This window comes from Mustela nigripes, chromosome 17 (assembly GCF_022355385.1).
Source record: "Mustela nigripes isolate SB6536 chromosome 17, MUSNIG.SB6536, whole genome shotgun sequence".
Classification (NCBI taxonomy): Eukaryota; Metazoa; Chordata; class Mammalia; order Carnivora; family Mustelidae; genus Mustela; species Mustela nigripes.
This window is the reverse complement of record NC_081573.1, coordinates 52,344,453-52,368,485: the sequence shown is the minus strand read 5'-3', so window position 1 is coordinate 52,368,485 and position 24,033 is coordinate 52,344,453.

The following is a 24,033-nucleotide window of genomic DNA, read 5'->3' as shown; positions in this document are numbered from 1 at the left end:
TTCACCTTAGCTGTGAGGTCTATTGTCATATGAAAATTTTAATTTTAGTGTGACATGTGTCAATATTCTGTGTTTTTTTTATCTTGTTTAGAGAGACTTTTTCCATCCTGATATCATATCAAATTCCCTTATATTTTCCTCTAGTATTTTTACAGCTCTGTGGCTTACATGTAACGGCTCCTGACTCATGTGAAATTGCTTTCTAGAAGAATTATACACATTTATTATTCCATGAGAAAAGTATTAGTATTTTTAATCACATCTTAAGCTAGTGTTAAAATTCACATATATTTTCCCTTCGTTAAAGGTGTTTCATAATTAGTTGTTTATCTTGTTTTATGAGTTTATGTGATTTGCAAAGTACTTCTTATGAAGTCTCTACATATAAGATACCGAGCTTTTGTTTATCATATTTACTGCAAATACTTCACCAGTATGTTGTTTGGGTATTAAATGACTTCTTTCTTTTCTTCCTTCCTCTTTCCCTTTTTTAGTGAGAAAGTGTGAGTGAGGGAGGGGCAGGAGAGGGAGAGAGAAAAATCTTAAGCAGGCCAGGCTCTGTGCTCAACGCAGAACTGGACCAGGACTCAATCTCATGACCTGGGCTAAAATCAAGAGTCAGATGCTTAACTGAGTGAATTACCCTTGCTTTTGTTTTCTTTTATTTTCTTATAATAGGAATTTTTTAATTTTTATACTTTTATAAATATTTTTAAATATATAAATAAATAAATATATAAATATTTTTATATTTTATTTTTATTTTCTTATAATAGGAATACAAAATCATTTAGGAAAGATGGAAATATTACCACGATAGAAAAAACATAAAAGTACAATTTCATTTAAATTTTAGTATTTGTGCTTTTCTTGGTCTGAATAAATATATAAACATATTTACACAAAAAGCTTGCCTGGCATAAAGCATTTTTTCAGTGATTATATCATGAACCTCTCATGGTTATTTCATCTTCATCAGAATCTTAATGATTGAAAAGCATTCTATTTTATGGATATACTGTAATTTATATTATTTACTTCCTTTGGCCACTTGGGTTCATTGCTTTGTTTGGTTCTATGTTTTTATATTGCCTATTCTGAAAACAAAACAAAACAAAACAAAACAAAACCCAGAGCTAAATTGTTATATATGTCTTACTCATTTCCTAGCATGCTTTGTGAGAGAGCATGCTGATTACTGACTTTTGATACCTGTTGACAAAATGGCCTCCAGAAAACTTATTCCAATTCACATTTTCATTGGTGGTATAAAAGAGTAACTTTATGGGGTGCCTGGGTGGCTCAGTCCATTAAGTGCCTGCCTTTGGCTCTGGTCATGATCCCAAGGTCTGGGATGGAGCCCCACATTGATCCCCTTTCTCAGTGGGGAGCCTGCTTCTCCCTTTCCCACTCCCCCTGCTTGTGCATGTGCTTTTCTCTCTATCTCTGTCAAATAAATAAATAAAATCTTTATTTAAAAAAAAGAGTAACTTTACCTTTAGAACAGCAGGTATTACCGTTTTAAGAAAATCCCTGCAACTTTTGGAGGCAAAATTGTATCCTTTCAATATATTTAGAATATATTCATAATTTTACATATTTTCTTAAGAAGTAAAATGCAAGTATATGTGTATGTGCATATATATATATATATACTTGGATATGTGTATGCATGTATATATATATATATATGAAATTTTAAGTTGCAATTATGTAGTTACTAATAAAATTAGACATTTTTCAGTTCAGGTAATTACATTTCTTCTTTTATGAGTGGCTTCATCATGTCACTTGCCCAATTTTTAAATAAGTATTGATCTTTTTCATATTTACTTAAGGGTTTTTAAATTATATTTTAATTCCACTATAGCTAACACACAGTGTTGTATTAGACTTGGGGGTTCTTTATATATTTACAAATATAAGACTACTATATCTCATAGTGTGCCTTTCTTAATTAATTAATTTGTTAATTTATTATGTTATTTTAATCACCATACAGTACAGCATTAGTTTTTGATGTAGTGTTCCATGATTCGTTGTTTGCATATATTATCCAGTGCTCCCTGCAACCTGTGACCTGTCTTTCTCAATTTAGACCATGTAGTGAATATAATTCCATGTAAATAGTAAATTTTTATACTAATATTAAGAAGATGGCCTCATTTTATCTGATCCCATTATTCTTCCCCCACTATGGTAGATTTATTGTAAAAATCAACCAGAAAGTTCCTACTTCTCCACTCTTCCTCTTATCTGTGCCCTCTGCAACATGACTTTGCAGTGCCTCCCATCTAGAGATGGATTCTTGAGTGCATGCTTGCCTCTGAGACTTTCATGGGCTAACCAAATGGGGTGGAAGTGATAGTGTGCCATGACATGCTCTCTGTCTTGGAATTATGCCACCGTCATGTTAATAAGCCTGAGGTTGGCCAGCTGGATGATGAGAGATATGGCCCAGTCATGTTATTACCTTAACAGAGAAGAAGCCCACTGCCAGCTTGGCAAATGAGGTTGTCATTGACCACCAGACCTAGATGACCTGCCAGCTAACCAAAGATCCATGAATCAATCAGGTCAAGATCATCCCAGACAGTCCGGAAGAAGAGCCATCCAGCTATTTCCTGAAATTGTTAATAATCATACATAGTGGTTTTTTTTTTTAAGATTTTATTTATTTATTTGACAGGCAGAGACCACAAATAGGCAGAGAGAGAGGGGGAAGCAGGCTCCCCACTGAGCAGAGAGCCTACTGCAAGACTTGATCCCAGGACTCTGAGATCATGACCTGAGCCAAAGGCAGGGGCTTAACCCACTGAGCCACCCAGGCGCCCCATACACAGTGGTTGTTTTAAAACCACTACATATTGGAATCATTGTTATGTAACAACACTTTTTTTTTTTTTAAAGGAAACAAGGTCATGTAGAGTTGGGAATTTCATTTACTATGTGGATGATTGTGATTCTATATGTATTATATTTTTTCATGGTTATTTTAATTTTATTTATATCCTATAACAATATGGAAGTTTGCAATATTCACCACCAATCATTTTATACAACGTGCTAATGTTTGAGTTCTTTGTTTTGATTTATTTCTTGTTCTGTTTTTCTGCATGCTGATGAGGAAAAAGTGAAGATGCAGCACTATTTTAAAATGTTTCTGTTTTAGTTACCATTTATTATCACTTCTTCCAGAATTTGTACAAGAAAGAGAGAAGTTTTCTTTTGGTTTGTTTCATTTGTTTCATAACTCCAGGAGAAGAGGGACTGCTTTTATATCAGATGAGATCATTACAACAACTTCAGAACATTCATAGTTTTTATATTTGATGAATAAACTAAAATTCATTTCCCTAAAACAACACAAAGGGTAAATAAAAATTCCCTATCTAAAAAAAAATCCTGATTCTCTCAAGTTTAAGTGAAGTAGAATCTTACCTCAGAGCTTTAAACAAACAAACTAGCAAGAATTCAGTTTTCTTTATGATAAAAACATCATTCTAACAAGAAAGGACTTTTGTTCCAAACTCATTTCCACACTCACAGTATTTGTTTTCTAAGTATATTTAAAGCATCTGATTTTTCTCCAACTTTGACCTTTATATTGCAGGATGTAGTGGTTTGTGCTGTGTATCCTATTCTTATAGCTTTATTTTAATAATCAAAATTTCATAATCTTAAGGTTTTATCTGGGACCTCATTTTTATATATGATTTTAATCAAGGCTAAATGCAAAATGTGGAAGTTATAGTTTTCTAATTTCCTGGTGTTTTATAATTTTATTCCCTAAAATCATAAATGAAAGTTAAAATTTATGTGTCACTACTTATCTGAAAATGTCATGTAATTATCTTCAGGTACCCCTGTCTGTTTGGCTGGGTATAATACTCCCAGGTTACCTGTTTTCCCCAATTCAAAACACTGTTTTCATGGGCCTGTTCAGTTTTCTTCTGGCATACTTTTGGAAGGCCAGCATGGTTTTTCTTCCTTTATAGTTAACCAGAATTTCTACTTGAGTCCTCTCAATTGTCTTCTATTCTTGAATTTAAAAGACAAAACAAACAAGCAACCACCGGAAAATTGGTTTTGTCTAGCTATTGGTTCCTTTATGTTGATTTTGTCTGCCTTCTCACTTACATATTAACTTATTCAGTTTCATTGTAGCTTTGCATTTTACTTCTGTTTCCTTTGTTTTGGTTTTCTGCAACATTGATTATCCATATGTTGGAGCTGGAGCTTTGCCATTTGCTTTTCTTACCTCTCAACTTCTTTCTCCACTTCTGTTTGCTCTTTTACTTGGTGTTCTGTGGAAAGTGAAAAGCACACTATCCTTGTTCTCCACCTTCCCCCCGCCAATATCGATTTGAGTTGTCATAGTTTTTAATGCTGCTTTCTTTAATCAGTTATGGGGTTGTTTGGGTTTCCTTTACATATGTCAGGAACCGTTCTATCTCTAGCTTCCCTTATTTATCTGTCTTACTTGAGTTTCCCACCCAGAAAGCAGAAATGCATGTACATTTAAGAGATGGGAACTAGTAAGGGGTAAGATATTCAGCTAGCTGACACAGAAGCAACTAAAACCAAATCTCAAATGGAAGCTCTGGGAGATGGTATGAAATGTGTGCTCCCAAATTATGCCCCCCGTGTGAGGAATCTGGGGTATTTATACCTCACGCTTGCTAGCCAGGCTTAAGGGCTATCTACAGGGGGATGTTAATTTCCCAGGGACCGCAGCTCAATATGCCTACAGGCAGATTGAGTTCAGGCAGCTGGAAGGCAGACCGCCAAAAAGGATGCAGGTACTGGCCCTTGTAAATGAGACTTGTGTGCAAGGAGGTTTGAGGCACTATGGGAAGAGTGTTACTTTTGGCCACATCAGATAAGAAGAAAATCAACAAAACTGGTCCCGGTAAAGCCCGGATGATGAGGATATAAGTACACTTTAAATTCAGCTCACTTCTGCTGCTTCTTGGCTGTGTCTCACATCTCGAAGACTTCATTTCCTCCTGGATAAATTAAGCATCATTATAGGGTAGCTTTCAGGGCCAAATATGATAGTGCCTGGTATCTAATAAGTACTCAAATATACAAGTCTTTATTTTAAAAAAATCAGCTGTGGCTTTACCTTTGATTGTGGCTTTGGCCATATCTTTTATTTTTTAGATTTAAAAAATTTTTAAATTATTTTTATTGTGTTAGGTGGGGGAGCCCGGTGATGGGTATTATGGAGGGCATGCACATTGCATGGAGAACTGAATGTTTGTTGTATGTAAACAATGAATCTTGGAACACCACATCAAAAACTAATGATATATTTTATGGTGGCCATATCTCTTAATTTTTTGATGTAGTACTTTTTTGCAAACTTTTAAATAATGTGATGTGTGTGTGTGTGTGTGTGTGTGTGTATGTTCCTTACCTCACTTCAGACCATTTTTTTATTTTAAGTTTTTTTAAAGACTATTTATTTAAGGAGGGTGGGGAGAGGGAGAGAGGGTGCGAGAGAGGGAGCGTGAGCACCAGCAGTGAAGGAGCAGAGGGAGAGGGACAAGCAGACTCCATGCTGAGTGCAGAGTCCGAAGCTTGGTCCCATGACTCTGAGACCATGACCTGAACCCAAACCAAGAGTTGGATTCATAACTGACTAAACCATTCAGGCAACCCAAGACCATTTTATTTTATTTTATTTATTTATTTTTTCTTAAAGATTTTATTTATTTATTTAACAGAGTGACAGTGAGAGAGAGCATGAGAGGGAAGAAGGTCAGAGGGAGAAGCAGACTCCCCGTGGACCCGGGAGCCCGATGCAGAACTTGATCCCGGGACTCCGGGACCATGACCTGAGCTGAATGAAGGCAGTCGCCCAACCAACTGAGCCACCCAGGCACCCCAACCCAAGACCATTTTAAAGAGCTGCCCAGTTGCCAGATAGGAACAAACAAAAAACTGAAGCAACAAGACTTTGTATTGTTTTGTGTTTTGATGTTTAAAAAACTTTCTTCTTAAATGTGGATCTTTTTTCCAGGTGTAGCTTTGTGAGGTTTCCTGGATGAAGAAGTATGCTTAGAGAGGTTAGGCAATTTATCCAAGGTCACAGAGGGAAGCCGCAGAACCAGAGCTCCCTGACTTCTGTTCCAATGCTGTTTCACAGGCTCCTGCTCCCTTTGTGTGGCAGTCAGACAGTGGTGCCCAAAGAGGCCCACTTCCTAATGCCCTGGACACGTGAATGTTACCTTAATGGCAAAAGGAACGTTGCAGATGTGATGAAGTATTTTAGATGGAGAGATTAGCCTGGATTATTTGCATGGGCCTAATTGAATCCTAAGGGTCATTGTGAGGGATGGGGCAAGAGGGACAGAGTCAGAGAAGATCTGATGGGGAAGCAGGTGGGGAACTGCCAATGCAGGGAGATGGGGGAGTAAGAGAGGAGACCATGACAGGGAGAGAGGTTTGAAGCAGTTGTGTTGCTGGCTTTGCAATGGCTGAAGGGGCCCTGAGCCAAGGAGTTCTGGGGTTTCTAGAAGCTAAAAAAGGGAAGAAAAGCCTTCTCCCCAAGGAACCTCCCAAAGGAATGCACGTCTGCTGCCACCTTGATTATTTTAGCCCTGTAATTTCAGACTTCCAGCTTCTAGAACTGTAAACTCAATACATTTACCTCATTTTAAGTTATTAAATTTGTAGTAATTTGTTACACTAGCCATAGGAAACTGATACACTTTGTAATGGTAAGTGATTTGCACAGCCCTATGTGTGCTTTAGGCATTTAGAAATTGTTTATTCATTTTTCATTCGAAGAATGCTAGTAGGAAGGACAGGCAGGGATAAAGACCAGCTCCTGCCAGGACAGACCTCGGAGCTGGGAGCAAGAGCATGGAAAATTAGAAGGCTTTGACTGTGGGTTAGAATAGAGACAGGCTGAGATCCTTCATGAGTAGAGAGGGAGGGCTCAGAAGAGGTCAAGATGCAACTGGAGCAGAGTCTTAAAACTGTTTTCTTTTTTTAAAATTAATTATTTATTTATTTAATTACCTAGGGAGAGATGGGATATGGCTGCCCTAGGCAGTGGGAACAGCATGTGCACTGCCATGGGAGGGACGCAGAGGAGTGCAGGGTAGGTCTGAGGGGGCACAGGTAGCAGCCGCAGCAGCGCTATGTATGGACAGAGGATTAGGACAGGTGTGGCTGGGCAGGTGCTTCTCCTCTACCCGCCCGTGCTCTCCAGGTTCTTCCCAGAACACCTGGCCTCTATGCTTCTCCACCGAGGCACCTGTGGGCTTGCTCCAGGTGCACTGGGTTGGGATCTGGGTCCTCTCAGCAGAGAAGGGGAAGCGGGTCAGTCGCTGCTGGCAGCTCTTCTGGCTCCAGAGGTGCCTTCAGTCTGCTGATTCATAAGCACTGAATGTCAATAAAAATAATCAAAGGAAACCAGCAGCCCATAAACAATATTAACTCCAGGACTCATAGAATACACAGGGTAGGAGAATATTGGAGCAATGTGCACTTGAATGCTGGACCAACCCCCAAGGTGAAATGTGTTTTCTGTATTAGTAACAGATGCTGATCAAAAGATCAGGATGGTAATGGTTTAGTTTTATATGTTGAGGGGAGGACCATGTTCTTTCCTCTATTTCCACGTATCTCATCTTGGAGATGTGTCTTCTCTCCCGAGGTTAGCCCTGAACACGTGCAGATATCCAGGAGGCCTCTGGACACTGTATCTAGAGCCTCCCCACTGATGGTCTCAGGTTTGGTTGAGCTCATAGTCTTGATCCTATGACTCTTTACACTAGAATTCTGATTCCCTTCTACCGTGCCCATTAAATAAAATTCAAATAGCAAACACTTGGATATCCAGCTCATGCAAAAAAATCTAGATTAATTTGTTTCAAATGACTTTTGAGAGTGGGAAAGGTAACAAGGATTAGATACTAACTTGGCCTGCTTGCTGTTTCTTTTAGCATCCCTTGCCTGGTTTAATTAACCAAGTTTGTTAGGAATGACTTTGAGCTCTCCCCTTCACCTTGTGCTGTGTGGACAGAGCCTAACACCCAAAGGCCGGGTAAACTGGACATCTGTGCTTTTCTTCTCCCTGGGGCTCTCTTGCTTCACTGTTACATTTTATTTCTCTAGCATGTACAGTGTGCCAGGCATTCTTTTAAGCACTTAAAGGTACTAATTCAGTTGATCTTCATAACAGTCCTGTGTGGCAGTGACTGTAATTTTCCCAGTTGGACTGAGGGTTGAGAGATTTGATCATTCTGTGGTGTCCCCACTCTTGCCCATCTCTGCTCCAGGTTAGAAGCCACATTTCTCATACTCCAGGGACTTCTGCCTTCTCTCACACCAGCCCTGTGCACCGGCAGAGAGCCAAAATCTGTCTGTTTGCCTGGCATTGGCCCTGGCAGCATCCTGAGGCCAGGAGTGAGAAGGGAGAAACACCTCCCTCTCTTGGTCCTCCTCTTCTGCTCAGAGCCACCAGGCTCAGAACCAGCCACCAGGCTCAGAACCAGCCACCTGGGCCTGCCACCCCCTACAGATTTGCCCTGCTCCTAGTAGCACAACCAGGCCCCTTTTTGGAAACTGATAGGGAGATGCCAGTGGAGAAAGAGCTTAAACCTCTTGCTGTATCCACCTTGATTGCTATGTGCCCCCTGCCATAATGCCAGAGTTTAGGGCAAAAATCCCTATGTTCTTTTAACAGCTCCTCTGAAGTCCCATCATTATCCTCTGGGGAATAAGGGGTGTGCTAATCTCTTGGGGTCATTCTGTAGACTGCAGACAAGGTAACTAGACTGAAGGTCTGTAGGATCAGCTTTTCTGGATGGTGCCTTGGTAAAGGCACATCCCTTAAGTTACCCCTTAAGTACCCTTTACAGAGAGTGAGCTGATTTTCTGAGATCAGAAAGGCACTGGACAATTTTCTTTTGCTTCTTGTCCATTCCATCAACAGATATAGATAAGCCAGGCCCTGTGCAAAATATAGGGAAACCAGAGACAAGTTAACTGCCACAGTTACTGCCTCATTGAGCTCAAAGTCTCGTGGAGAGAATATAGATAAATGGGCAATTACATCAAAGATGGAAATATGCTTTGATAGTAGCAAAAAAATGTGGGAGAGACAGGTAGCCTATTGCAGGGTAGTATCTTAGGAGCTGACCCTGCACTGTGTCCTGAGATAGACGGGGTTTATCTGTGCAGAGGAAAATATAGACTGTTCAGGTGTAAGGAACAGTGTATGCAAAGGTACAAACAAGGGAGAAAACATTTCTGAATATTGCCCAATGTGACAGGTGATTATAGGATTAAAACTTGTCAATCAAATGGGTACTTGTGTGTGAGAAGTGATGTTTGGCACTGCAGCAGCCATCTTGTGATCCTGAAGCTGTGGGCCTGAGGATTGAAGCCAGCTCTTTTGGGATGTTTTTTAAGGTTTTGAAATATCCTTAGGATCTAAGCCACCCTGTTTTGTTGTTGTTAATTTCAGCTTGAAAGGTATTAACTCATACAGCTATCATAAGAAATTTGGCCTTTACTTTATGACAGTGGGAAGACCTAACATGTTGTGTAAGTCGGTTTTCCTTAGTCACGTCGTGCCCATGATGGATGTGTATGTGTGTGTGTGTGTACATGCGTACGCACTGGAGTGTATTTTCCAATATTACATGCTCCAATTGTGTCCTTGCATTATTGGTCTCAATAAATGTCAGTCCAAATACCTCCATCCCGTACCACTTCCCCGAACACAAAACCTTATGAACGGTCATCCCCATAACAAGACACACTCATGAAAATGTTCACAAGGAAGATGCCAGCTCTCTTCACACCCACCCTGCAGCTTTGGAAAACTTTTCAAGTTCATCATTATTTATAAAGTTAATACTCATAATGAAAAGGTTTGTCTTTGATGTCGGAGTGTTTTCGAAGCCTTGGTGACCTATATTGCCAACGCACTCTGTATACGAGGTGAGGCAGGGACCGGCTGGGGAATTACCCGTGTTTAATGAACACTAAAATTAGAATTTGACTGAAATCCACAGAAATGGCTCGACAGCAAGTTCGAGATGCCCCTGGGGAGCTGTGGGCAGCTCAAATTTACCCACAGGCGTTTTTGGGAAAAAAAAAAAAAAAAATTTTTTTTTTTTTTTTTTTAATCAGCACAGTTGGCTCTTTTGAGCTGAGAATGCTGCCTGTACTCAAACCCCCTCAACCCCGACAGTGATGCTTCGGGGACAGCTAAGGGCCTCTGTGGGCCTTTGTCATATTGGTCATGCCCCAGTGAGCACAGAGCCCGGGGCCCGGCAATGGTCCATCTCCCCTGTCGCCAGTGGCTTTGCTCCTCATGGAAAGTTCTAAGAAAAATCTCAGTGTCACAACCAGACGTTTGGTCAGCTGAGAAGGACCCTAGATATCCTCCTGTTCTTTGAAACCCAAAAAGGGGGCCTCGGGGTCAATTCTGATAACTGAAAAAGCTTAATAGAAATTTTTACATTTAATTAGAATAGAGGGCCTGAACAAATAAATGGGCTTGGTGTGGTGATATCTCTCTAAGCCTAGGAAGCATGCACCTGAAGACCTTGAGAAGTAGAGTCCCGATGGTGATGAGGGATGGGTTGGGTCCCCGGGGCTCTGTGCGCCTCACCCTGGTTTGCACACAGATGCTACATGAGTGTCATTAGAATTCTCAGGGAGCATTTTGCATGCTGGTGTGATGGTAAGACTTCCTTTTCTTTTTAAGTTGTATAAGCATTTATGAAAGTGCTTGTTTTAACCAAGTAAATAAAATGTGTATGTTAAAATGTAATCACTCCCTGCCCTGCTTGGGTCTCTGTTCACTAAGGAACTTAGTTAACATTTCATGTATGGTATTTTCTAGTTTTTTTTTTTAATTATATTAGCATACAAATACATAAATGATCACCACGTATATCTGTACTTATTTAAGGGATATTATCCTCTCTACTCAGCCCTTTGCCTTTTTATTTAATAGTACATCCAAAGTACCTTTCTTTATGTGTATGCATCATCTAATTCAGAAGAATTGTTCCACAATGTTCTATAATATGGATTTATCAAAATGTATTCACCATCCCCTATTGATCCATTCATTTACTTCCCCAAATATATTTTCCTGTGTCCTCCCCTCTCCCTGTCACTGCTATCCGGATCCCGTGCCTCTCAAACTTGAAAGCATCGAAGAATCACCTGGAGAGCTGATAAAAATGCAGATTCCTGGGCTCCACGCCCAACAATTCAGGTTCAGTAGGAATAGGCCAGGCCTGGGAACCTGCATTTCCAGAGCTCCCAGGTGTGGGGTGCTGCTGGCCAAAAGCCAGGCCTTACACGAGTAGTTCTGCCTCAGTCTAACGTCAGTCATCTCATAGAGTGCTGGGTAAATTTGTCTCTTAACTCACTGGTTATACTATACCTACTCAGTTTACTTGTGATCTGTTCATGGCATAGCTAGAATGATCTTTCAGAAACAAAACTCACTGAGCTTGTTACTGCTAAAAACCTTTCATTATAATCTTTTGTGGGATAGTCTACCAGGCCTGCCCCTTTTCGTTCTCCCCTCTCCTCAGGGCTCACTCTCCTTGGCTGTCTGCCCTTGAGCCACAAGGGCCTTCTTTAGGCCTCTCCTACTTGCTGTACTCTCTGCAGCCTCAGGCCCTTTTCACGTGTGGTATTCACTTCCTCCTGCATCTTTCCTGCCATCCTTTCCCAGCAGTCCCTCGCACGTGGAAGAATTCACAACATAGCTGCGGGATAAATGCTTGAGTGAACAGGGCAGTCCTACTATCTTTCTGGAGTCGGCAGAATCTAAAGTGGACTTTCTGAGGCACCAAGGTGTGCAAGTGCCACCTACTTGTTGTGTTTCTAATCTCCAAGGTCAAATCGAAACCACTTGTGCTTTCCAGGAGGCTGAGCAGACTGCACTGCTTTGAGCTGCTAAGATGTGATCTTCATTATCTCCGGAGAGAATATTTATCACCAGCATATAGTATTCCATATTACGCATCCCTGAATCCAGACCTCTTGCTGCTGGAGGACTTTGCTGGCGATGGCCAGAGAGCAGTAATCCAAGTGGGCTGAGCCACAGCCGATGCAGAAACTGCCTCTTTGTGTGTCTGGTTTTGCATTAACAGAGCCCCCTGCCCATGCCTCTCACCCACTCTCTACTCTGTCTTAAGCACATCCCTGTGTTCCTTGGCAATCCACTCTTCTGGGCTGTAAAACCTGCCAAAATAGATAAATAGGAGGTATTTCCTATTTCATGCCCACCCAAACCATAATTTATTTTAATTGTTCTGTTTCCATATCCTATTAAAAAAAAAAAAAGCTGGGACCTATCCCTCCAGCTTGAAAATTAAATTTTCGGGGCACCTGGGTGGCTCAGTTGGTTAAGCAACTGCCTTTGGCTTGGGTCATGATCCTGGAGTCTTGGGATCAAGTCCCACATCGGGCTCCCTGCTCGGCGGGAAGTCTGCTTCTCCCTCTGATCTCTCCCTTCTCATGCTCTCATTCTCTCTCTCTCTCAAATAAATAAATAAAATATTTTAAAAAAAGAAAACTAAATTTTCACAGAACTCACCTGTGGCTCCCCCTCGACTTCCACCAGTTTGGGTCTCTCTGCCTGCCACATCCTTCAAAACATGTACTTGTAGTCTGGATCTCCACTGTGATTAAATACACATGTGTTTATTCAATGTCTTTCTCCTCCATTGGACATAAATTATTTTAGGGATGAAATCATGATTATTTTGGCTTTTTTTTTTTTTTTTTTTTTTTGCCAGCCTGCTTTCCTCCCTTCTCTATTTTCTGTGCCTAGCATGTAGTAGGTGCTCATCAGACCGGAGCTCCATGCCTGTGTGAACGCGTGGACCGGTCCACAGCACACCTTCCCACTCCAGTCCTCCACATGCACTGCAGGCTCCAGATAGAATCCTGTTCCCTGGATTACGCCAAACCTTTTCAAAAATCTCTGCTTTCTCGTGGTACGCTCCCTCCTCCTGGAGTTTTGTCTTCTTCCTCATTTCCCTTTCTCAGCCTCAAAAACACCTCCACGTCTCACAGCCTAGCGCCATTGTCATGGACTTTGTGGTGGCTTCCCAGGTGCCCGCAGCGAGAGTTTTACCTCTCCCTGGGCTGCCTGTGGCTCCTAATGGCTGCGAGCCCCACCCACCCTCGATTTGAGTGAGAATCACCTTCCATTTCACAGCCATAATCCATACCCAAGCCTTAGACACTCTCAACACATTCACCAGGGATCTGTATCCTGTGATTTTTCAACAGGAAAAACTACAAGACATTGTATATCAACCCCACACTCTTAACCAAATTTCTTGAATCATAGCTAAGACTCAGTAAAACACCTACATATGTAATAAGCTATCACGTGAGAGTGTAGAATGCTTAAAATTTTGCATTTGCACACCAGCCAATCATAGAGATGTGATCAATTGTCTACAGTGAGGCTGTGATGTGTTTAATGCCACCCACATCTGAGACATGTGTCCTGTTTGTTGGCTCTCCACCAGCTCTTTAAAATATCTAGGTGTCATTCTGACGTTCTACCGTTCTTATTTGGAAGGTCATTCAATTCTTTATTTGCACATTGTTTTTTAAAAAAAATATATTGCGCAGAGTATTGGGGATGTAAAAATACCTTTTCCTTGATAAACACTGGTGGAATAATATTGAGAAATAGTTGCATTCTTGAAGTTTGAGTATTAAAAACTGAAGGTGTTCTGCTAGAAAAATATTAACTGGGGAGATGTTCTGTCTGGAAAAATACCGCATTTTCTCCTAAAACCAGCCAATCAATAACACCACCTGGAGAACTTTCTCTTAAACGATTCATAGTCTCCTCCCCGCAGAGAGTCAGAGTCAATAAGTTTGGGGACCTGGGGATGGGGCCCTGGGATTGATCCCCAGCTAATTCACATGAACAACCAGGTTCAAGAATCATTGGTTTAGATTATGGTCTTTGCCAACTAGTTCATGAATTTTTCCTATGACAGAAATTCTTGTGTGCCTAGAATGGAGTAGTAGTAAAATTGAGTTGAATAGTACTGAAGCTGTGTATACAGCAGGCCTCCCGTAATGCTTGTTCAGAAGTATTTGTGTGGAACCAGGCTTTTTGAAGACTGCTTGCCATGTCTGCAGCAGGGCATGAGCGTAAGGAATCATTTGAAGGTATTTCTTGGCAGTAGAGCTGGAGTAGTATTTTGTGCAAAACATTCCCTCTGCCTTTCCTGAGTCAGGCAGGTTTGTCTTGTTTTGCAAGACACATTTTTTTGAAGCATCTGTAAGTGAAGCCAGATCCTTGTTACAATCTATATTGTCATCTGGTTCTCATATCCTCCTGTCCACCCTGGGGCCAGGTCAAGCTGCCCCCTTCCTAAGCTCTCCCCTCCAATAAAGCTTCCTGCCCTTGACCTTGGGGTCCATCAGCGTGCACTTCACTTTGCCTCTCTAGCAAATTCAGGGTTGCCTCTGGGGCTCTCACCTTTCATTTTATTTTCACTAAATCCTTCTGGGGCTTCTATTTTTATCCTTGTGTTTGAGATGTCGGGGCTGTTTAAGATGAGGCCTTGCTATGGTAGTGGTTCTCTTTGCAGGGATGAAGATTGCTGTCTCCATGCGGCTACCTTGTAGCATTAACTGGATACATTGGGGTGACTTTCCCATTCCTCTTTCTCTTCACTCATAACAATGCAGGCATGCACTGCTGCTTGACAACTGATGAAAAGGGAAAATGTGGCTTTGTAAATTTCTGGCCACCAGCTTTTTCTGCATTGGTCACTTTCTTCTCTTATCAGCTCCCTTTAAACTCTAAGTATTTTCTGACTAATATCAGTAATTCAGCTTTTATCATGTAATATTCTCTCCCTTCAGTAAGACTGTTAGACTCTGAAATCAGGAGTCTGTCTCCCCCATTTTTTGCAGCACCCAGGAGAGCTTGGTGGTTGCTTGCTGAATGAAATGTTAGGCTCCAGATTTTTGAAGACATAGCCATTAATGCATAGCAAAGTAAAAACCAAAATTCTAATGGTTTGTTTTTGAAAACATGTGGAATATAATTTCTAATGTCTAAAAAATTATAAAATGCTTGTTTTAACAGGTAAAAAAAAAAACTTAAAAAAATTTTATTTATTTGACACAGAGAGAGATGCAGCAAGAGAGCAATCACAAGCATGGGGAGTGGAAGAGGGAGAAGCAGGCTTTCTGCCAAGCAGGGAGCCCGATGCAGGGCTCGATCCCAGGACCCCGGGATTAGGACCTGAGCCGAAGGCAGATGCTTAACGACTGAGCCACCCAGGACCACCCCCCCATTAAAACATTAATGATCACTCCCCTCCCCACCTTTCTCCAGCCTCTACATTAGGGAACCAATGTGAACATTTGATCTATGGTGTTTTACAACTTTTTTGACACTTACATCAGTATTCAAATATAAAAATATATAGATAGATCTGTCTATATATTTTTAATGGGATTGTTCGTGTGTTATCCATTTATAGTTAGATGCAAGCAACTAAGTGGTATGACTTGCTCTTCTGTCCAGAAAACAGGTTGGTAAATACATCAGAGCCTTACCTCACACAGGTCTCCTTGGTGACAATGCATACCCTGCCTTCCTCTGGAGAAATGGAGGAACCCATTTGAGCAGAAACATGATCAAGAAGAAAGAGAAGAGAGGTTCCAGTAATAGTCCCATAGTCCGTACTGAATAATCACCTGTGTGCTGTCTGTAGTCCAATTTTTTCTTTTTTTTTTCTTTTTTCTTGAACTACCCTTTTCCTCCTAAGTTTTAGCACATCCTTCTCCCTGAAGCACTGTTCACGTCTTCCCTTTGCCTGAGTAAGGTCCGCTGATTTTTCATATCTCAGTTTCTGTTACCTCCTTCAACCAGACAGTTCTGGCCTCGCTGCCCCTTGGGATAGCACGAGGGGCCTCTTCTCTGTATTACCATGACATCCGTTCCTCCCTTCCCTCAGTGTGTTATTATCCTCTGCAGCAATTTTCCGCATGGTGGATGTGGAGGTGCTCCGCCTAGCTCCTCCGTGAGGAAGGACTGGGTGTCCAGCATCGGGAAGTCTAGATGGCCCAATGTTGGACTGTTTAAGGCTTGCCCTCAGATGTAGGGGTCTGTGTTAGCTGGTACAGCTCCTGTCCAGTGACTGAGCAAGGTGGGGAGGTAAGGAGCGGGCCATCTAGTCCTGGCTCAGGACAATCCCATCGAGTGATTCCTGCCCCCAAGTCCATATTCAGTGAGCCGAGGCCCTCCCAGCCCTGCCACCCAGCCCTGCCACCCAGCCCACACTCTGCATTTGCCCAGGCCTGCTCCTTTCCCTCCTTTTATAGATGTTGAACCCTAATAAACACCTGCACATCAAATTCCATCTCACTCTGCTTCTGGAAAACTCACCCTATGACATCTAGTTGATTATCTACCTACCTGCTTCACTGAGGACAGGGAGAGTCGTTCACTATTGTCTCTCCAGGACCTATGGCACAGCAGAGAAGATTTGTGGATGTATCTGTTGAATGAATGAATGTATAACCCCAAAGGAGACTCAAATGCGCGTTTGCCCCTGACTTCGGCCAGATGTCCCTCTCTTCCCATCACCTCTGTGACCTGGGCCCTGTCAGTCTTTTCTTCTTGTGGAGAACCACACATTCACTGCATCTCTTCTCTTTTGTTCTCTCTCCTTGCCTGTCCCTGGGAGAACTGGGCAGGGGTGCTAAGCAGCCTGCAACAGACAACCCCTTTTATTCCTTTTGACGGCCTCAGGGAAGTTTGATGGGGATATTTCCATAATCGATGAGGGAGCCCTGTCACCCCAAACATGGAGTCTTTAAAGAGAATAGGTTTATGCAAATTAGATATTGATGGAGTAATGATTAATTGGCCCTGAGCCTTTGTTAATATGCAATTGTAGTAACAGAGATACATTTATAATTATTTCGGTTAATTGTTCAAACAAGCACTCAAGACTTAATTGCACAGAGTAATTGAAGAGCCTTCATATTAGGATTATTTCTTTCCAGAGAAAAGTTGGAGGTATTTAACTAGTTGGACTCCTGTGTTAAGGGGGTGAGTGAAGTCTGGTTCTTTGAGGTTCTTATCTCTGCACACAAGAAGGGACAGTGACATTTAATTCTTAAGTCTTCTTGTGTTTGCAGAGGAAGGGGGATATGGGCTTTGCATTTGGACAGGTAAAGGTTCAGAGTTCCAGCTTTACCATTTCAATAGCTCTGTGGTTTTGGGCAAGTTATTTAGCTTCTCTAAACTCATTTTTTTAATCTGTAAAATGAGAGGAATAACACTTAACTTATGCAGCAGTGGGAGATATTCATGGGGTAGTCCATGTAAAGCCCTTAGCTCGGTGCCTAGTACATGGTAAACAGCCCTAATGGGAGCCGGTGTGATGATAATTTCCAGCGCTGCCGTTGGCAGAGGCAAGAGAAATGAAAATGAGTAGAAGCTGCCAAACACCTGTGAGCTCGTGAAGAGGAAGCATTTGGGAGAGGAAGGGCATAAAAGGCCTGACTTAGAGAGTTTATTTAAAAACACAGAGATTGGAACAGATTGGAGGAACATGTGCAGGCTCTGTTGCTGATCTGCAAAAGGTGATGACAGTGCTTTGCAAGGAGCTGGTTTGGTTACCCACCTTAAGGTGACCCACTTCTGGAGGATTTTACTGTGAATTTCAACTTTTTCTTATTTACCTCTGTTCAGACTCGAAAGTCACACACACACACACATACACACACTCACTCACTGCAAAATTACAAATATTATGATGGGGGGAAAAACTTGAAGCCACCAGGAAGGGGGCTATTCTTTCCATTGGTCCCTGGGCTTCTCTCTGGCCCTTCCTGAGAGTGGACGCTCCCAGCCAGGATCAGAGGTTGCAGGATGAGTTGGTCGGTGCCGACAAAGGGGGACCTCAGCACCTGAAACTCAGGAGGACCTCGGGAAGGCGAGAGAATAGGTAGTGGTATTAAGAGCGTGGGCTCAACATATTTGCCAATCCAGGCTTTGCCACTTCCAAGTCGATGACCTTGGACAGAACAGCGAAGCCCTGACTCAGTTTCCCCATTAGTAGTTTGGATTTGATAGACTGAAGTGAGGCCTCTGTGAGGTCCTGTGAGTAAAGTATTTAGCCCCGTGCCTGACCACTGTCAGCACTTGACTTCTACATGGTGATGGTAATGAGGATCAAGATTTTTGGGGTGCTCAGATGGGCTTTCAGGAAGTTTTAGAGGTGCCACCAGGGAGATCATCCTTCCCACATCACCCCATCAGCTGCAACCATCAACAGAGGCACCAAGGCTACATGGAACATTTATGTTCCAGAACTTTTGGCTGGTAGGCCACTTTTCTGAGAGAGCGGCTAGTGATTCCTTTGGCTGGGACCCTCCACTCAGCACAGCTGACCGTGCTGTCTTTACAGCTTCAGCTAAAAATCACAGGACAGAAGGAAACAGACACAGGGAGGTTCTTCGTGGTGGGCAGACCATCGGGATCACTAGCTTATTGATTTGGTTACAACAAATGCTGTGCCATGAATAATTCTATGTAGTGAATGATTCCTTGTCCCTGTTGGCGTGGGTCTCTAAAAATAAGTGCTGAGGGTACCCTGTATCACAGGGACATCTCATTGAATTGCCTCATCATTACAGGATGTGTGGATTTTTATCACCCCATTTTACAGGCATGCAAGCTGAGAGAGAGGGATGTTCAATGGATATTTATGAAGCAACACTCTCCATTTCCTGTTATACTGGGGAACCCCCTTTCTTGAAATATTCTACAAACTACTGAGGCTCAGGGTTTTGTCATCAAAGCTCCATGGAAGGCTTTCTTCCCTTTTAAGATAAGAAACCCTGGCAGGGATATGTGTGGACCCTTCTTGAAGCTATGACAAGCAATAGACACTCCTGGTTGATTGGTTTTGTCACTGTAGAGTGGTGTATCTACATCTGGAGCTGGATTTATTACCACTTCGCCAGCCCTTTGCCCTCTCTGAGCAGTGGGTGCTTCCTCTGGTAAATACGGCCGCTATGGCACATGTCTCATCAGGGTGTTACGAGGATTAAGTTCACCGAGGTGCACCCAGGATTGAGCATGTTGTGTGATGCCGTATGATGACATAATGGATAATTTGTTGTCTTTTATTGTCTTTTTTTTTTTTAAAGCATGAAGGAAAAGCACCAAGGGAGCTGGGTGACGGGACAGGGGTAGCATCAGGTGTTGAGAAGGGGATGGGGCAGGATTGCTCGTTCTTGGGGAAGGGCTCATTGTAGGAACTGCAAGGCTCTTGCTTCATAAGGAGTCTACTCTGGTCTAAAGTTTAAAAGAAGGGGACCATCCGCATGATGTTTTCCCTAATAGTTGTTTTACATTCCAAAAGGAAAGGGTTCTGTTTTCAAAGAAGGCCAAGGAAATAATAGACCAGAGTACCCAGCATGTTCCTTATCCGCTGCTTGGTACAGAAAAATACTTCACGACTACGGGTCTAACTCCATGAATAAATGAATAAGCTCTGGGATTTTCCTGCTTACAGGCATTTTGCAATCTGTATTCTTCTCTCTTTCTTCTTGTGCCCTCTCCTCTCCACCCCGTCTATAGGAGTCTGGGGGACCAAGTACCCCTGTGTCTCATGATCTTGGGGGAATGCCGTCTAAGATCGCTTAAGACTGTAGAATGAGGGGCGCCTGGGTGGCTCAGTGGGTTAAAGCCTCTGCCTTCAGCTCAGGTCATGGTCTCAGGGTCCTGGGATCGAGTCCCGCATCGGGCTCTCTGCTCAGCAGGGAACCTGCTTCCTCCTCTCTTTCTCTCTCTGCCTGCCAATCTGCCTACATGTGATCTCTCTCTGTCAAATAAATAAATAAAATCTTAAGAAAAAAAAAAAAGATTGTAGAATGAGAGTCCAGGACATAATTGGGTGCCTGTTCAGGGACATTTGCCTAGGGCTTCCCTTGTTCTGTGAGTATGACCCCCTTTATCCTCTTATATAATGATTATTCCCTATTTCCTCCTCCAGATTGGGTGATGGTTCACCTCAACACTGCGTTGTGTCCAGAAACAAAACCCCAGATAGGCAGAAAAGACTCCTGTCTGAATTTGCTTTCCTGTCTTTCCTGGCAGCTCTTCAGTCCTGTGACCTTTGTCAGCTGGGATGCCCCAGGTTGCATGGAGCACGCCAAATGCACAAAGACATATCTCAAAACACTGCCCTGACTGCTTTGCTGCCAGCTGCAGACTCAGGTATTGCTTGGGGTGACACCGTCATCTTCCCCTATCCCATTCTGTGACACCATGTCTGGCCTGGGCCACTCACCCTCTGCAGCCTCTCCCCAAAACCCCAGTCTCTACCTCCTGGACTCTCCTCATGCTTCCTAGAGTCAGGGGATTTAGAAGCATTGATATTCCACAACTCTCAACAAGAATATGTATTAGAATATGCATTTCACTCTCTTCTCTGAAGAGAGTGGAACTGGGAATCAAAGGACAACTGCCAGTGTAGGTCCCATCCAGGTGTTTCAGACGGACAGAGTGTTTTCTCAGTGGCCTTCTCCTCCCCACCCAATGCCCTGGCTGTCTTCTCAGCTCCATCTCTAGTAACACGTTTTGTCTTCAGGTCTCCTTTGCCAGTATTACTTTCGCTATGGAGTTTGCTAACTGCCTCCTCTCCTTTTTTGTATCTAACTTACTTTCAATGTATCTGTGTCTTTATATTTAAGACACATCTCTTGTAGACAACATGTGGTTGGGTCTTTTTTTTTTTTTTTTAAATCTATTCTGACAATTTCTGCCTTTTGAATTAGAGTGTTTATTCCATCAGTATTTAGTGTAATTATTCATGTGATTGGATTTCAGCTGGTTTACTATTTGTCCTGCTTTTATTTTCATTCTTCAATTCTCCCCTTTCCTGCTTTCTTTTTGTGTTGGATTAGAATACGTGTTAGGATTCCATAGGAATTTATCAGCTTTTTAGGTAAGCCTGTTTTTAGTAGTTTCTATAGGTACTTGCATATATATTCTTAAGTATGCTCAGTCTACCGAGAGTCAGTATTGTGTGGGTCCATTACTTCCACCAATGTTTCAAACCTCAAAATATAATTTTCTAATATTTGTTTTAAACCTGGGGTTGTCAAGCTATGACATGCTGGCCAAAACTGACCTAGCACCTACTTTTGTAAATAAAGTTTTATTGGAACACAGCCATGCCAAACTGTTTACATATTGTCTGTGACTGCATGTAGCTGTGGCAGAGACCTGATAAGCTACAAAGCCTAAAATATCTTGCAGCCCTGTCCAGAAAAAGTTTGCTGAGCCCTGCTTCAATGAATAATGCATATTATAAAGGAAATAAGAAGAGGAGAAAAGTCTTTTGTAGATTCCCAGATATTCCACATATGAACTCTTCATTTCTTCATGAAAATCCAGATTTTCCATCTACTCTCATTTCCCTTTAGCCTATGTCTTGTCATGCAGACCCTCTGTACTGCCATCTTCCAAGTTCTAATGTCCCTCCAGATTCTGTCTGCATGGGACCATTCTCCAAATGCCCACAGGTTGTTTTAAATATTTTGTTTGGCATTTTCAGTTGTTTTCTGCAGGAGGAATCTTTTTGATTGAGAGTTACTCTATTCAGTTAGGCCTGGAAGTCGAACCTCTAAAAGCCTCTGAATTCTGAGTTATTAGACACATCCAATCATGGGCTGTAAGGAGTGACACAGAGGGACTTTGTGTATCAGATTACAGAGCAAATTTTAGAAAGGTGAGCTGTGCTAAATGCCACAGATTTTCTGAAATTGTATGAATATTTGCAGGTGGGTTGGGCAAAGGAATCCTGTTATTATTATAAATTTCACAGAGTTAGCTAACTCTGTTTTTGTGGGATGCCTAGATAGTAAACACTTTAGGTACTTATGTCATTGTATCTTTATGAAAACCCTTTGACTCAGATATGATTCATGTCCTGTCTCACAGAAGAGGCATATGAAGGATGTGTGAAGGATGAGCAGTGTGCTTGAGATCAGGCATCTGACAACAGAGCCAACAATCAGACCCAGGTAGTAGAACCCGGGATGATAGAACTCATGCCCTGGACCAACAGTGTGCTTGGGCTTTCATTCAACTCTTCCTGCCTTATGCTATCCTTTATGGTGTGATTCTATCTGGATAGACCATAAGCTCCCAGAGTGCATGAGCTGGACATTTCCTGCCTGGGCAACCTCCATAGGCCCAGAGCCTCACACTGCCCATATTATGGGCCTGTTCTTACGGGTGTGGAGAGGCAGGTCTGCTGTGAACTGGTTGGGGTAGAGTAGGTATTCAAATTAGAAAATCAGTGGAGTACTAGAGAATCAGTAGTCTTTGAGGGGGTGAGTAAGGCAGGGGGTCAGAGAGAAGGGGTGCACTGGGCTATGGGAAGGGTGAGACACTGGAGACATAATCAAGGAAGGTCAAACTCATCTGCAAGAGGTAGAGCTGATGGGAGACCATGAGAGGAAAGGGACAAGTTTTAGGAACAGGGTAGGATAAAGAAGTAAGTCATCAAGAGAATTCCTGGATTGTGCTAACTTGCTTTTGGAGGGTCCAGAATCTGCCACCCCTTCCCCAGCCAAATGCGTGAGAATCCACCTTTCTCTGTCTTTGAAAGTTTCAGCTGCCAGAGTTTGGCTCCTGATAGCAGATGCACAATAAATCCTTGTTGAATTAAATTAAAATGTTTAAGAAGCCATTTTCTGAGCCAGGCCTTTCTCTGCTGTCAAGGAAGGATTTATTTAACAAGGCCTACACTTTGGCAAACAAACTCTGCTTCTCTTGGCTGGTCTGCCGCCATGATTTAAGATGCCGATGTTGCCACCCACTGTTGGGAAATAGGTTCATCATTGGGGAAGGGGTGAGGCTTAATGGCTTGGGAAGAAGATAATTTCAAGATGCTCTGAAAATGATAGTTGATAGGCACCCTGGTCTTCTCAAAGAACTCTGGATCCTTGAAGTACATTCTTTAACCTCAAAAGTAAGAATCTCTGAGGGCCGTTGGTCATTTGTGTTGTACATGGGAAGTCTTATGTATCAGAAAAACACCTCCAGATCATTTCTCTGCAAGAGGCAGAGAGTATTAATGACATTGTTGCACTGTCTGGTGCAAGTTTTCTTTCTGTATCCCCTGTGGATGTCCATTGCAAGCACTGTCTTAAATATAATGGATATTTGCTATGCCTGGGAGCAGTGATCAACAATCAGAAGTGGCCCCTAGTTATCACTTCATGGGATGTCTTTCCTCCTCTTATTTCATGACCAACAGCAAAACCTTTCCTTCCCTGAACAGAAAAGGTGCTATTCTTTTCTAGACACCCAGAGCTAAGATGGAGTGTCTGTGCCAGGGCTTAATGATCACCTGTTTCTCAAGAAGACAGCTACAGCAGCTAGAATGAGCCCATGATTCAGTGAGGTATGAACGAAGGGAGACATTTTAATTTTAGTGGACGAGTGCCTTGTGGCTGCTGGGAATCCAAGCACTCAATCTCCACTCCAGTGAATGCCAGCTCTGTCCCCTTTCAAAGGATAGGAGAGCCAGACCCTCTTGGCTAGGGAGGCATCTGCAACCCAGCTCTTGCTTCTTCAGCAGGGACCAGGGATCAGAAGGCCAAGAAGCCACTTAAGTATGGGTTTGTCCCCATACGTCTCTTGGCCACAGGGCAGTGTGGCCAGGTGCTTGGGATGCTGTTGAATACATCCAGATCTAACACTCTCAGCTGGGGAGTAGGTCTATCAGACAGCCTACAAGTTGTAACCTTTTTTATTGTTCTCATAAGTGGGACCTTCAGATCCCTCCAGGTATAATTACCTGAGAAGTAAGTTCTGCCTCTTCATTATGTAGGATTCTCTACTAACCCCAAATGATTCCTTTTGTGGGGATGATACGAGAAATGGAACTCAGTTTTGAAATCATCAAACACTTAGGCAATCAGAGAGTTCATTTTTTTTTTTCTATCAGTGGGGGC